At 38.4% G+C, this 10,924-nt stretch overlaps 1 protein-coding gene across 3 annotated transcripts in view; it reads left to right on the top strand.

The window, feature by feature from the left end:
* The window catches only part of LOC103154054 (arg8-vasotocin receptor-like), a 37,210-nt gene that overhangs the window by 8,299 nt on the left and 17,987 nt on the right, over positions 1-10,924 (top strand). For 2 of the 3 annotated variants that reach the window (XM_007575200.2, XM_016662382.1), the window contains exons 2-4: positions 790-931; positions 9,679-9,750; positions 10,685-10,742. The gene's annotated coding sequence lies outside the window, so the exon portion shown is untranslated. Of the gene's footprint in view, positions 1-541; positions 679-789; positions 932-9,678; positions 9,751-10,684; positions 10,743-10,924 lie in introns of all 3 variants that reach the window. The other variant, XM_016662381.1, reaches the window with a different exon arrangement.

Raw genomic sequence — 10,924 nt, 5'->3', positions numbered from 1 at the left:
AATTAGTCACAGAGCACTCAGAGGGTCTTTTTTCCCCTTCTCACTTAAATCATTTTTAAATTTAATTCGCCTTTATTTAGTATTTTTATTTAATCATTGTAAATAAAAATGTTTTTACGTTAAATTAAGAAGATGTTTTGTCATTTGTGGTCTGTTAAACCGGATTCCTGTTGCACACATGGCTGCCGTAAATGAGACTGAGATCAGTAGCACATGTCACAGTGTGAATTACAAACAGTTCAAATCCTAACAGGAGCTCAGAAATGGGTCTTTATCGCCACCTGGTGGTCAAAGTGGGTACTGCAACAGTTCAAACCCTGAAATCAGCACCTCTACTCGATATAAACACTTGATAACAATGAGATGCGGTTCCAGAAAGACTTTATCAATGGTTTTTTTTGTTTGTTTTGTTTTAAGCAATGATTCAAATATTAATCTAATCTAAATCTAAAAACTCCAAGACTTAATCCAACCATAAACTTTATATAACCTTCTGGGAAAGTTTGATGGAACATTGAAAATCTGTGCTCATTCTTTGCAGATTTGATGGTGAGCATCAGTTTTCAAGTCTTGCTACAGATTCTTAGGTCTGGGCTTTGACTGGGCCATTACAACCCAAGCTTCTAAGCCGTCTTTAACATCTCTAGCTGTATGTTTAGAGCAGTTATCTGCTGGAAGGTGAATCTCCACAAAACTGCATTTAAAATGCACCTTTACTCAATAATCTCATCTCCTACAGATAAAAAAAAATCAAAACATCCAAAAATCTGAATTTGTTTTTCTTTACAGCTTCATATTATTGCTGTAATTGATGAGCCACGAGTTTCTTCTGAAATGTTACGCTGCAGAGAGGAAGACCTTCAGGACGTCAGAGTTTCCTCTGGGATGGTGAAGAATCACCGGAGCAGAGCTTGCTCAACGCTGGCAGCAGGTGGGTTGGAAGCTTCTGAAGCTGATTTTCTGTTCAGTCTAGAAAAATCTGGAAAAGTTTAATTCCTATTCAATTAAATTAATGTTTGGTTCTAGTTGAGAACCTGATTTGGCAGAACAAAAGAGTACGAGTCCTCAGAATGTGTTAAAAGTCTCTGTAGTGGTGGAAACTGATGAATCATGACAGTTTGAATTCATATCACCTGCATTGTGCCGATGTCGTTGCTCAGCTTCAGGATGCGATAATATTCACAGAAAACCGGATATACACAAGAGCTAAAGTACAAGGGAACTGTCCTGATGATGGGTGGCAGTCGCACTAACAGGGTTGTTAAGGTCACTGATGGGGACATTAAGGTCAACATTACGTCGTTAAGGTCACTTGTGAAGGCCATTGAGGTCACTAACGGGCCAAAACCCGTTCGTTACCTTAGGACACAACCCAGGTTGCTAAGGTCACTAAAGGGCTGTTAAGGTAACTCACACTTTCGATCCCATTAAGGTCACTAATTATGCTGCTAAAGTCACTAACAGGCCTTCAGGTAACTAACATGGCTGTTAAGGTCACTAATGGGAACATTAAGGTCACGTTGCTCACTGGTTCTGCCCCGCTCAGTGTTTGGGTTAAGGTGCTGAAGAATCGTTCGGGGAGATGGGTGTTGGAGATGAAATCTGGGGTCGCCTCAGGTCAGGAGGCCGGTGCAGTGACTCGTCCCAGTCGCCCCACTAGTGACTTCAGTTTTAGTGGAATTGTTCTGACAGTTGATGTTCAGAAATATAAATTGTCAAACTGATCAAAGTCTGAACGGCGGACTTTGATCAGACTTTTCATTGAATAACTTCTTCAGTTCGCTTCACGATGAACAGACTGTGTGTTTGCTGAGTCGCCACCAGAGGGCAGCAGACTTCTCCGCATCCCGCAGACAATGAAAGCAGGTGGCGTTAAAGCCTCTCAGTGAAACAGGCTGTAGATCCTGGCGGAGAGATTAACCCACCATGACTGAGCTGCAGTTACACACCGAATCTGCAACGCTTTTTACTCCGTTTCCCTCTGGGACTGTTGAATTTTACACAAAACAAATTACAAAAGCCAACCTGGAAGAGAAAGTTAAAGCAACACCCAGGGATCTACTTCACTCTATAAAACATTTTAGTGTTTCTGGCCTGTTGGGTCATTTATGAACCGCTAAGCTCTGTTTTTATTTTTTATTAAACTGAACCTTAATACTTATTTTACTTCATATGTTCTGTTGTCAAGTGGAGCCATGCTAAAAACAAACAAACAAAAAACTACATTTAAACATTGTAATATTGTGACTTCAATCTCGTAATACTACAACTGCTTTAGGCCCAAATTAAGAAAAAAATATGAGTCAATTATAAAGTTAAAATATAGGTGAATAAAGTTGAAGTATTGCTTTTTTTCTCAGTTCTGAGAAAAGTTAGAATTTTCACAAAAAAGTAAAATTCTGTGAAAATGTCAAAATTCTGAGAAAAATTAAAAGTTCTGGGGGAAAAAATCTAAACTTTGACAAAAAGTTGGAATTCTGTGAAAAAAGTCCGATTTCCCCCCCTAGTTCTCTTCCATTGAGTTAGTATCACTGGAACAAAATGTTTTTTTTTCTTACTTTTCAGTAAACTCACCATTACGTATTAGCATGAAAAAGTGAATAGGTTTGTTGCTTTTGGATGAATTTCCAAGATCATGGAATCACCAAAAACAGCAGGTACTGGTTGGGGTAACTTTACTGCTAACAGATGAAAATTGCTTTGGTTTGACTGATGGCCACATAAAAAGCTATGGCGGGCCGCATTTGGCCCCCGAGCCTTGGGTTTGGCACACGTTCTCTAAGATGTCCGTTTTCTTATTGTGTTTGTTATTTTCCAAGTTTTTCTCTTTATTAAGTTGTTTTTCTGCAGTTGTGTTTTTCTTTCACCATCTGTTTGGAAAACAGCTTATAAAAAGCTAAATGAGCCAAACCTTCTCTGGGGATGGTTCCTCCGGACCGGCCCTCCGTCTCCTCTTCAAGGACATTTCGAGCCGCTCCCGTAACAAACAGCCTAATTTTGCGAGCAGATATGATCAGGAGCCTCACTAAGGTAATAGCGTATGGAATGAAGTTGGTGTCCTGCAGCTATACACAGCCTGTGTTTCCACGGGGGAACCCGAGACCTAATGGTTCTGTTTGCTGGTCGCTTCCTGTTGTTCAGCCTTCTCTGTCCTGGTCAGAAAAACTCGAGTCAGCGCCGGCGAACCGCAAAACGTCACAAATCCTCAAGGACACAAAGAGTTAACGACCTTGAGCTTCAAAAACCAGTCTTAATGAGATCCAGGTAACCGTAGCAACAAGAGGTTTCATTGGCTGTCTGGAAATCTGTTGCTGCGCACAGCCTGTCAGCTGGCTGAAAAAACACAACTCAGTAATAAAACACGTTTTTGTATTATTTTCTGAATAAACACAAAATCGAAGGATGTTACATCAATAATTTCAGTGTGTTTTAGTTTTGTAAACTCACTGTTCCAGTTAGTTATAGTTTTTTGTTTTTATTTATTTCAATTAAGAGAAATTTTCTCAATTACAGTTTTTGTTATTTTGTTAGTTTTAGTTATAACAACGTTGTCACACTTGTAGTTGCACTTTAAAGAAAATCAGATAAAAGTTTTTACGCTCTCTCCATTTAAGCAACTTTTTTATGACATTTTATGTATTTTGTTCATCCGGCTCGACGGTCCACAATTTTCTAGCTAAAGTTAGCGATTAGCATATTCTGCCATTTTTTATCTCCATTTAGACGCATCACTTGGTGCATTGTTTCACATTCGAAGGGAATTTTAGTGATTTTTATGTTGTTATTTTTTATTTTTGGTGTGCAAGTGCCGGTAATGAGGAGGAATTACATGTTTAACATTCGATTGTTTTTTACAGAAAGCCTTTTCTATTCGCCGTTTTGCAGACGACTCTGATTTATTTCTGCTCGTCCTCCGTCTGACCTCGCCTAATTTCTTAGAAGACATCAAAGCTTCGGTAGCCATGAATTTTCTGAGCTTTAATAAAAAGAAAACAGATGATTTCATTCAGTCTCAACAGTAATTCAAACATTTCTCCTCCATATCTTCACAAGTCTTTGTGATTTTCTTTAATGCCAGGGTGCCAAACTATCCCTGTTAAAACATAATCTGGAGATAATAATCTAATCTGTTATGATAACTTGACTTTATAGTTGTAATTTTATTAATTCTGACATGTAGTTTTAGTTTTTGTTGTTTTTCTCTCTTTGTCTCTTTCAGTAGCTGAGTTTCTGTTTTCCAGTTATTTTCCGCCGGTTTTGTTGTTGTGTGTTTCTTTTGTTATTTAATTGCTTCCTGTTGATATAACATAATGATTTTTCTGTATTTTACTTCTGATTTCGTCTTGTTTTTTGTTCCAGCTGCATCTGTGAGCAGTTTTCACCAGGTTTTTTTCATGTGCGGTCATTTTTCCTCCTCATTGTCATTTTTTTCATTCTTCACAAAGACGGTCCACATTTCCACCATTGTTGCGTAATTTGTTTGTGTCGCTTTTTGCAGCTTTGCCCTCACTGAAGCGCTTCCAACAGCTTGTGTGCATTTTCAGTTGATACATGAACAGAAAAAAATCCAACGCTTTGGTGGCAGAAACTCGGCAGCAGAGTATTTGATTAGGACATCCAAACATCATGCTGCGCTCTGCAGCAGAAATCCATTAATCCACATTCATGTTTCTGTCTGAAAAGGATGAAAAATGCGTCTGAAAAGCATTTCAGACGGAGCAGAAAAACTTATTACTGTCAGATTTATCTCCAGCCTTAAAGCAGCAGCGGCGGTTTGTGCAGCTTTTAACGCTCTGTGATGATAAACGACCATAATTGAACAGTTGGACATTAAACCTCCAGCAACGAGGCTCCTGACTGATAAGATAATATCCCACCCACGCACACAGAAACACACTTCCTGCCTTGAACTCATGTGCTGCCGTAGTTTCGGTGTGTTTTGTGTGCTGCAGGATGCTGCGTCACTCGCCGCCGGGCGATTCCTCTCTGCTGCTTGTTTGAGCTGAACTCCGATAATCTGTTGAAGGAACGTGATGGATAACGGGATCATTAACAGATTATCTGCTCCGGTCTTGGCCAAATCCTCCAAGAAGCCAAACTTATGCTTTGAATGGGCGTGGGAATTATTTTCAGATTTAATTTTAGGCTTTTAATTGAATTGTGAAAGTGAAATGCATATAGAGTGATTTGTTTTGAATGTTTGCTTCTTTTAGTTTAAAAGCAGCGAAGGGCCCAGACAGTGCGGTGGAAGAAACTGATAACACGCGCTCAGCTTGTTCATCAGACTTCCTGGATCCATTTGGATTGTGGGAAATGAAGGAATTTGTCCTGAGATTATCAGGAGGATGTTTTCCCTCCTGGTAGTCCAGTAGATTCAGTTTGATTGAGATCAAAACTTCAACACCTCCAGCTGCTGTGTTTCTCTCTCTGCTGAGTCAAACCACCTGTTCCCCTCCTGGCCTGTGGGGGCGCTGCACCAAGAACCACTGAAGGAAATGACACAAAAACCTCTGAAGACACTGAGAACAATTTCCTTCTTCACCAAATGGAAACAAAATGGACGTGTCAGATTTTAGCGTTTGGAGGATTTCTCTTTAGTCTTTGCCTAAAGACCAGGAGCCATTTCTGCTGCTAGCGCTAGGCTAACAACATTTGTTTTGGTTGTATTTACCCAGAATGCCCTGCTCTGTAGTCCACTTCCCGCTTTTGGAGCGGTCTCCAGTCCCTTTAATATCCATTGGAACCAAACCAAGTTCACTTCAACCGAACCGAGACCAGGATCATCTGGCGGACCAGAGTTAGCTTAGCATTCACACTCGCTAAACGAACCGGACTTTCTAGACAAACGGACCGGAACGGGATTAACATGAAGGCATCCTAAAACTCATATTTCCAAAATATGATGTCAATAACAATAATTTGGAACCTGACTCTTAAAAATCCTCCAACCAGAAGTTTCTATCCTCGTAACTCGAACCAAGCAGTAAACTATAGACGTGCAGCTGCTGCTTTGTAGCAACTCGTCTCCTTGGGGTTTATTTCAGGGTCTGCCCACGCCGGGGCTCCGTCAGTAAACTTCTCCCTGAGGTTACTCTTGTTTCGCCGCTTCCTGAGAGAGCGATTGTAATAAAGCAAGGATCAAACATGGATCATGTCAGATCGTATAATCTGGGCACAAGGTGAAGAAGGGTTTTAAGAACCGCGCTGATCCTCCCCTGAAAACCCCGCAGCTCTCCCAAAACAGACATTAAACACTTTAATCGCCATCGCAGGCTTTGGAAAGAGGCGAAGCAGCAGCAGCAGGTTTATTCTCTGCTTCTGTAAATTAGCTGCGACTCCAATAACAAACACAAAGAACTGAAACCAGAATCAAAGCCGTCTGAGTCCGAAAGCCTCGTCAGGAAACAGTTAAAATGTTCTGAAGAGTTTTAATAAAAAATGAAGATTTACAAGTTATTTTATCTTTTGAAAAGTAACAAATCAAACATCTAAACTGGAGATTTTTGTTTTTGTAAGAGACATATTGATTTTCTTTTACCTTCAATAAAAACACAGAGCAGGTGACAAAATGTTTACTGAAGAGCGAAGCAGATTCAGATTTCAAAGGATGCTTGAAAGACCTTTGCTTCACGTTTTTTAAAAACTTTCTGCAGCTTTTTTAGATCTTGCATTGTTTTATTTCACAAATTAAAGCCAGACAGCCGTTTCACTACAGAAGCATGTCACTAATTTGCGTGGAATGTGTTTATGCTGCCATGTTCCAGCTGCGTCCAAGACATGAGCAGAAAGAAAGGAATTAATACTTCTTTCAGTTATTAGGTTTAAATCATCTCCTCCTCGTGTTCCTTCCTTAAAGTGTTGAAGGAGGCCGGCAGAAGGGACGACTGATGGTGGAAAAGCTTTGTGCATGTGGAAGTGATAAGTGTGTGCTTTAGCAGTGCGGTTCACTGCAGGTTTTACTTTGAATTTATTCTTCGTATAGCCTTTGTTTCGTCTGTCCTAAAGGCTGGAAAGTAAAGTTTTATTTAGCCAAAAACAAAAAAATAACTGAAAAATGTCCCAATGAAAGAACCTAATCAGACAAAGTCTTTTCCAGCAGCCATTGTACAGTGCCTTCAGTGCTAAAACCAGCTGACCAAACATGCTGGAGCTCTGATTGGGTTGCTAGGTAACGGGCTGGGCTTTGATACGGTTGCTAGGTAACAGCTCCACTCGAATGTGACATCTTAGCCGAGGTTTTCCAGACATTAACTTGTTGCCAAAAATACATCTGGGTGTTTTTAGTTCTAGCTAATGGAATTAACTTCTGCTGCTGGTGTTAGTTGTAGCTAATGGCTGTTAGCTAATGGTGTGAGCTCTAAGTAATGTCGTTAGCTCTAGCTAATGTTGTTTCCTTGATTTTTACCATCTTCTGATTAAACCATGTGGTTATTTCAGAGACTTCAGGGTAATCGTAGTTCTCCAGTGTTTATCTTCGTCTGTTTTGCTGGTTGTGCTATTCGCCCTTCAGCCACACCTGGTATTTGTCTAATTGCTGCTCTTGTTTGAGATTTGGTGATGAGCTTCAGATGTTTCCCGTTTCCTTTGATCATCTCTGTCATATTTGTGTCTCTGTTTTTGCCGTGTGGCGTATAAATCTCTCCGTCTTTTCTGGTTTAAAGTTCAAACGTTTGGATTATCTGCTGTTTCAGCGCCACAGGGGAAGAAAACCAAAAGGCTTAGTCAAAGTTTCAGTTCAGTGCCTGGAGGTTGATCACATGTGTTTGGGTTTCCTTTACATCAACAGTCTGTCTCTGTTTTTGTTATTTTTCCTCTAACAGTGATGTTGAAATTCTAATTATTAATCATATTAATTATAGATGGGTTTTACAAGTTTAATAAATCTACTCTCGTACTAGAGGAGTAAATAAAATATTTTATCACATAATTCAGAAAGTGAAACTAGATTTTATATGTAGAGATAAATATTTCCAGAGGTGAGTAAAATACTCAAAACTTTTACTCAAGAGAATCCGTCCAAGAAATGATGCAAGTCGGATAAAAAAAGTTTTCAGTAAAAAGGCGACTCAAGTGCTGAGGAACTGATTCAAACATAATTTAAAAATTACATCATTAGATAGACCAAAATATAAAATTATGTGGAAGTGATTATAATTCTACTTTTGCCAAAATATTTTGGGTAAAAACAATTTTTCCCTTTTTTTTTTTATTTTTTCAAAATTCACTTGGAAAAAAAATAATTTTTCATTTGATTTGAAAAAATTGGCTTTTTCTTTTTTTTTGCTAAAATGTTTTTCTTTTTCAAAAAATAAGTTTATAATAAAATTTAAAAAAATGAATTCTTGTTGAAAGGTGACAATATTTCATATATTTAATGTTTAGTAATGCCGTATAGTTTCAGTATCAAATTATTTCATATTACGTTTGAAAATGAGCTCATAATTCCTGATAAACTCCATCAAACATGCACCCTGTAATCTGACACTTCTGACAATAAATTCACTCATCAGCTTTCCAAAAAAAAAACAACAAACCAGTTTCCTGTTATTGCAGCAGCCGGTTTTTGTTGTGGTTCTTAAGCACAATCGCAGGCCTGATTCTCGTGATAAAACTTTTGTTTCGGCTCGAGGATTTCTCCTCCTCCATTGTGCATCTTGGTGCATAATTTGATTCTTATCCGGTTTTGTGTTTTGATGTGATTTCACAAAGCGGCTCAACAATGAGGAGGAATGCTCCAGTATTGTTTGCTTCAAACCGATGACAGACAGGCGAACAAATTGATTAACAACAATAGAATCGATCAGCGCTGGCAGAAAATTCATGCAAAAGGAGCCACAACCCATAACTGAGTGTAGAAATTTTTTAAACACATTTCATTTTTATGTATCTGAGGAAATTCTGAGACGCTGAATTTTAGGTTTTTATGATCTCTAAGCCAAAACAATAAGAAATAAAAACCTTCGTGTGGGGAAAAAAGGATTTCAGTTTCATAAATGGGAAAAAATCTTGAACTTTTTCCTGATCTCCTGGAGGCGTTTTTCTACATTTCTGGTCGCCACCTGCTTGGATAAAACCCAGAAAGGACAATCTGTTCTTTTTCTGCTGTTTCTCTCCATTCAGATCTATTTACAGGTCTCATTTGGTTACTGTCATTTATTTTGCATTATTTATTTGAAACATTTTGTCTTTTGTGACAAATCCAAACCATTTTTCAGGCAGGTTTAAAACTTCAGGACAAAACGTTTATCATCATCTCCAGTTGTGTTTTGTCAAATAACATCTCAAATTTAAAGCTGTTTATAACATAGTAATCATAGATGTTTTATGTTATATTCAGATAAAATTAATTATAGATTTATTTGTTTAGTAGGAGAAAAAAGAAATGTTTGGCTTTTCCTTTAAAGAGAGAATAAATTTCTTCCAGTTGGAGGAAGAAACCAAACTGAAAATCTGACGCTGGAATCAGATTTGAAAACTTTGTGAAAGCAAACGATCTTCATTCAGACGTAACGGGTTTTTAATCATCTCAGAACAACAACAGTGATGCCTGAATAACTCGTGTTCAGCGTCCTTGGCTCGGTACTTTGAACTGTGTTGCCTTCAGATGTCAGTTTTTCCTCTGCAGAGAGGTGAACGCTTTGTTCTGCTTCCTCTGCTGAACGGGCCGGAGAACCCCAGAGGGAACGGAGTCAGAAAGGCTACCTAAAGCTGCGATGAGAAGGAGGAGCGAGGACCGGACTGACTGAGAAGGTCAGTGAACGTTTCAGACATGTTGAGCATTTCAGCGTCTGAAACAGGAAGTGGGAGCAGAAAAACACCAGAGAAATGGAGCGAAAATTTTACAAAAAGTGTCTGTGTCAAATTATCAGTCATTAATATTTAAAAATTACATAATCACATGGATCAAAATATGAAGGTAAGTGGAAATTTTGGTATTTTAATTATAGAAATTACAATAAAAAATATAAATAATAAAATCTGTCAAAATGAAAATGTCTCCAAATCAGTTTCTTAAATAAAAAACTTCAGAAACTTTGACTAATCTGCAGATGGTGGTGAAGGTTTGGTTAAAATATGTTTGTTGTTCATTCAGTGGGGAGAAAATCCAGAAATTTTACTCAAGAGCAGAAATACTTCATAATAAAATTACTCACGTAAAAGTAAAATGTTCAGTGCAGGAAAAATACTCCTAAAGCAGTTACCACCAAACTCTGCTGATCTGTTAGACTTTAAAAGATTTATTTAAAAGTTATTTCCTGACAATGCTTATAGTTCTAGATAGTTATAGTTTTTCCACATTAATTACTGTTTTTATTTATTTCAGTTACCAAAAATATTTAGTCAGTTTCGGTTTTCAATATTTCATTAAATAACAAAAAGCTCCATAAAAAGAGGAACCCTCCAATCGTTAAAACCTGGCGCTGCTCCATTTTGTTTATATTTCATGACTAACGAAGTTGCGCTTCCTATGTTTTTGTATCGTTTCCTACAGTGGTTCTTGTTGCAGCGCCCCCACAGGCCAGGAGGGGAACATGTTGCCAAACGGTTTGGTTGGTTTCTGGAAGAAAACCACAGCAGCTGAAATTTACCAACTTTCCTCCTCAGTCAAACAGATTCTCCTGGACTTCATTTATGATTGATTTGTAAAAAATGTTTGTTGTTTTCTACCAACTTGCTTCCACAGAACCCCATCAGAACCGCAGGTCCAGTCTCCCAGTCCGGTCAACAGGATCCAGACCAAAGTAAGGAGCTCTGATTTCCTGATGAGACGCTTCTCTGATCCGAAAAGCAAAACGTTTTCTTTTGGGAACACCGCCTTGTTTTCCCTTGTTTTCCTCAGATTTAAATCAGGTTAAATACTTAATGACAGACCTTTGATTGATTGAACCAAGAAGTAGGAAGAACCTGCAAAAATCCAGAACAA

Source organism: Poecilia formosa, unplaced genomic scaffold (assembly GCF_000485575.1).
Source record: "Poecilia formosa unplaced genomic scaffold, Poecilia_formosa-5.1.2 Scaffold371, whole genome shotgun sequence".
NCBI lineage: Eukaryota > Metazoa > Chordata > Actinopteri > Cyprinodontiformes > Poeciliidae > Poecilia > Poecilia formosa.
Note: the sequence above shows the minus strand (reverse complement) of the source record. Positions and strands in the feature narration are given on the sequence as shown.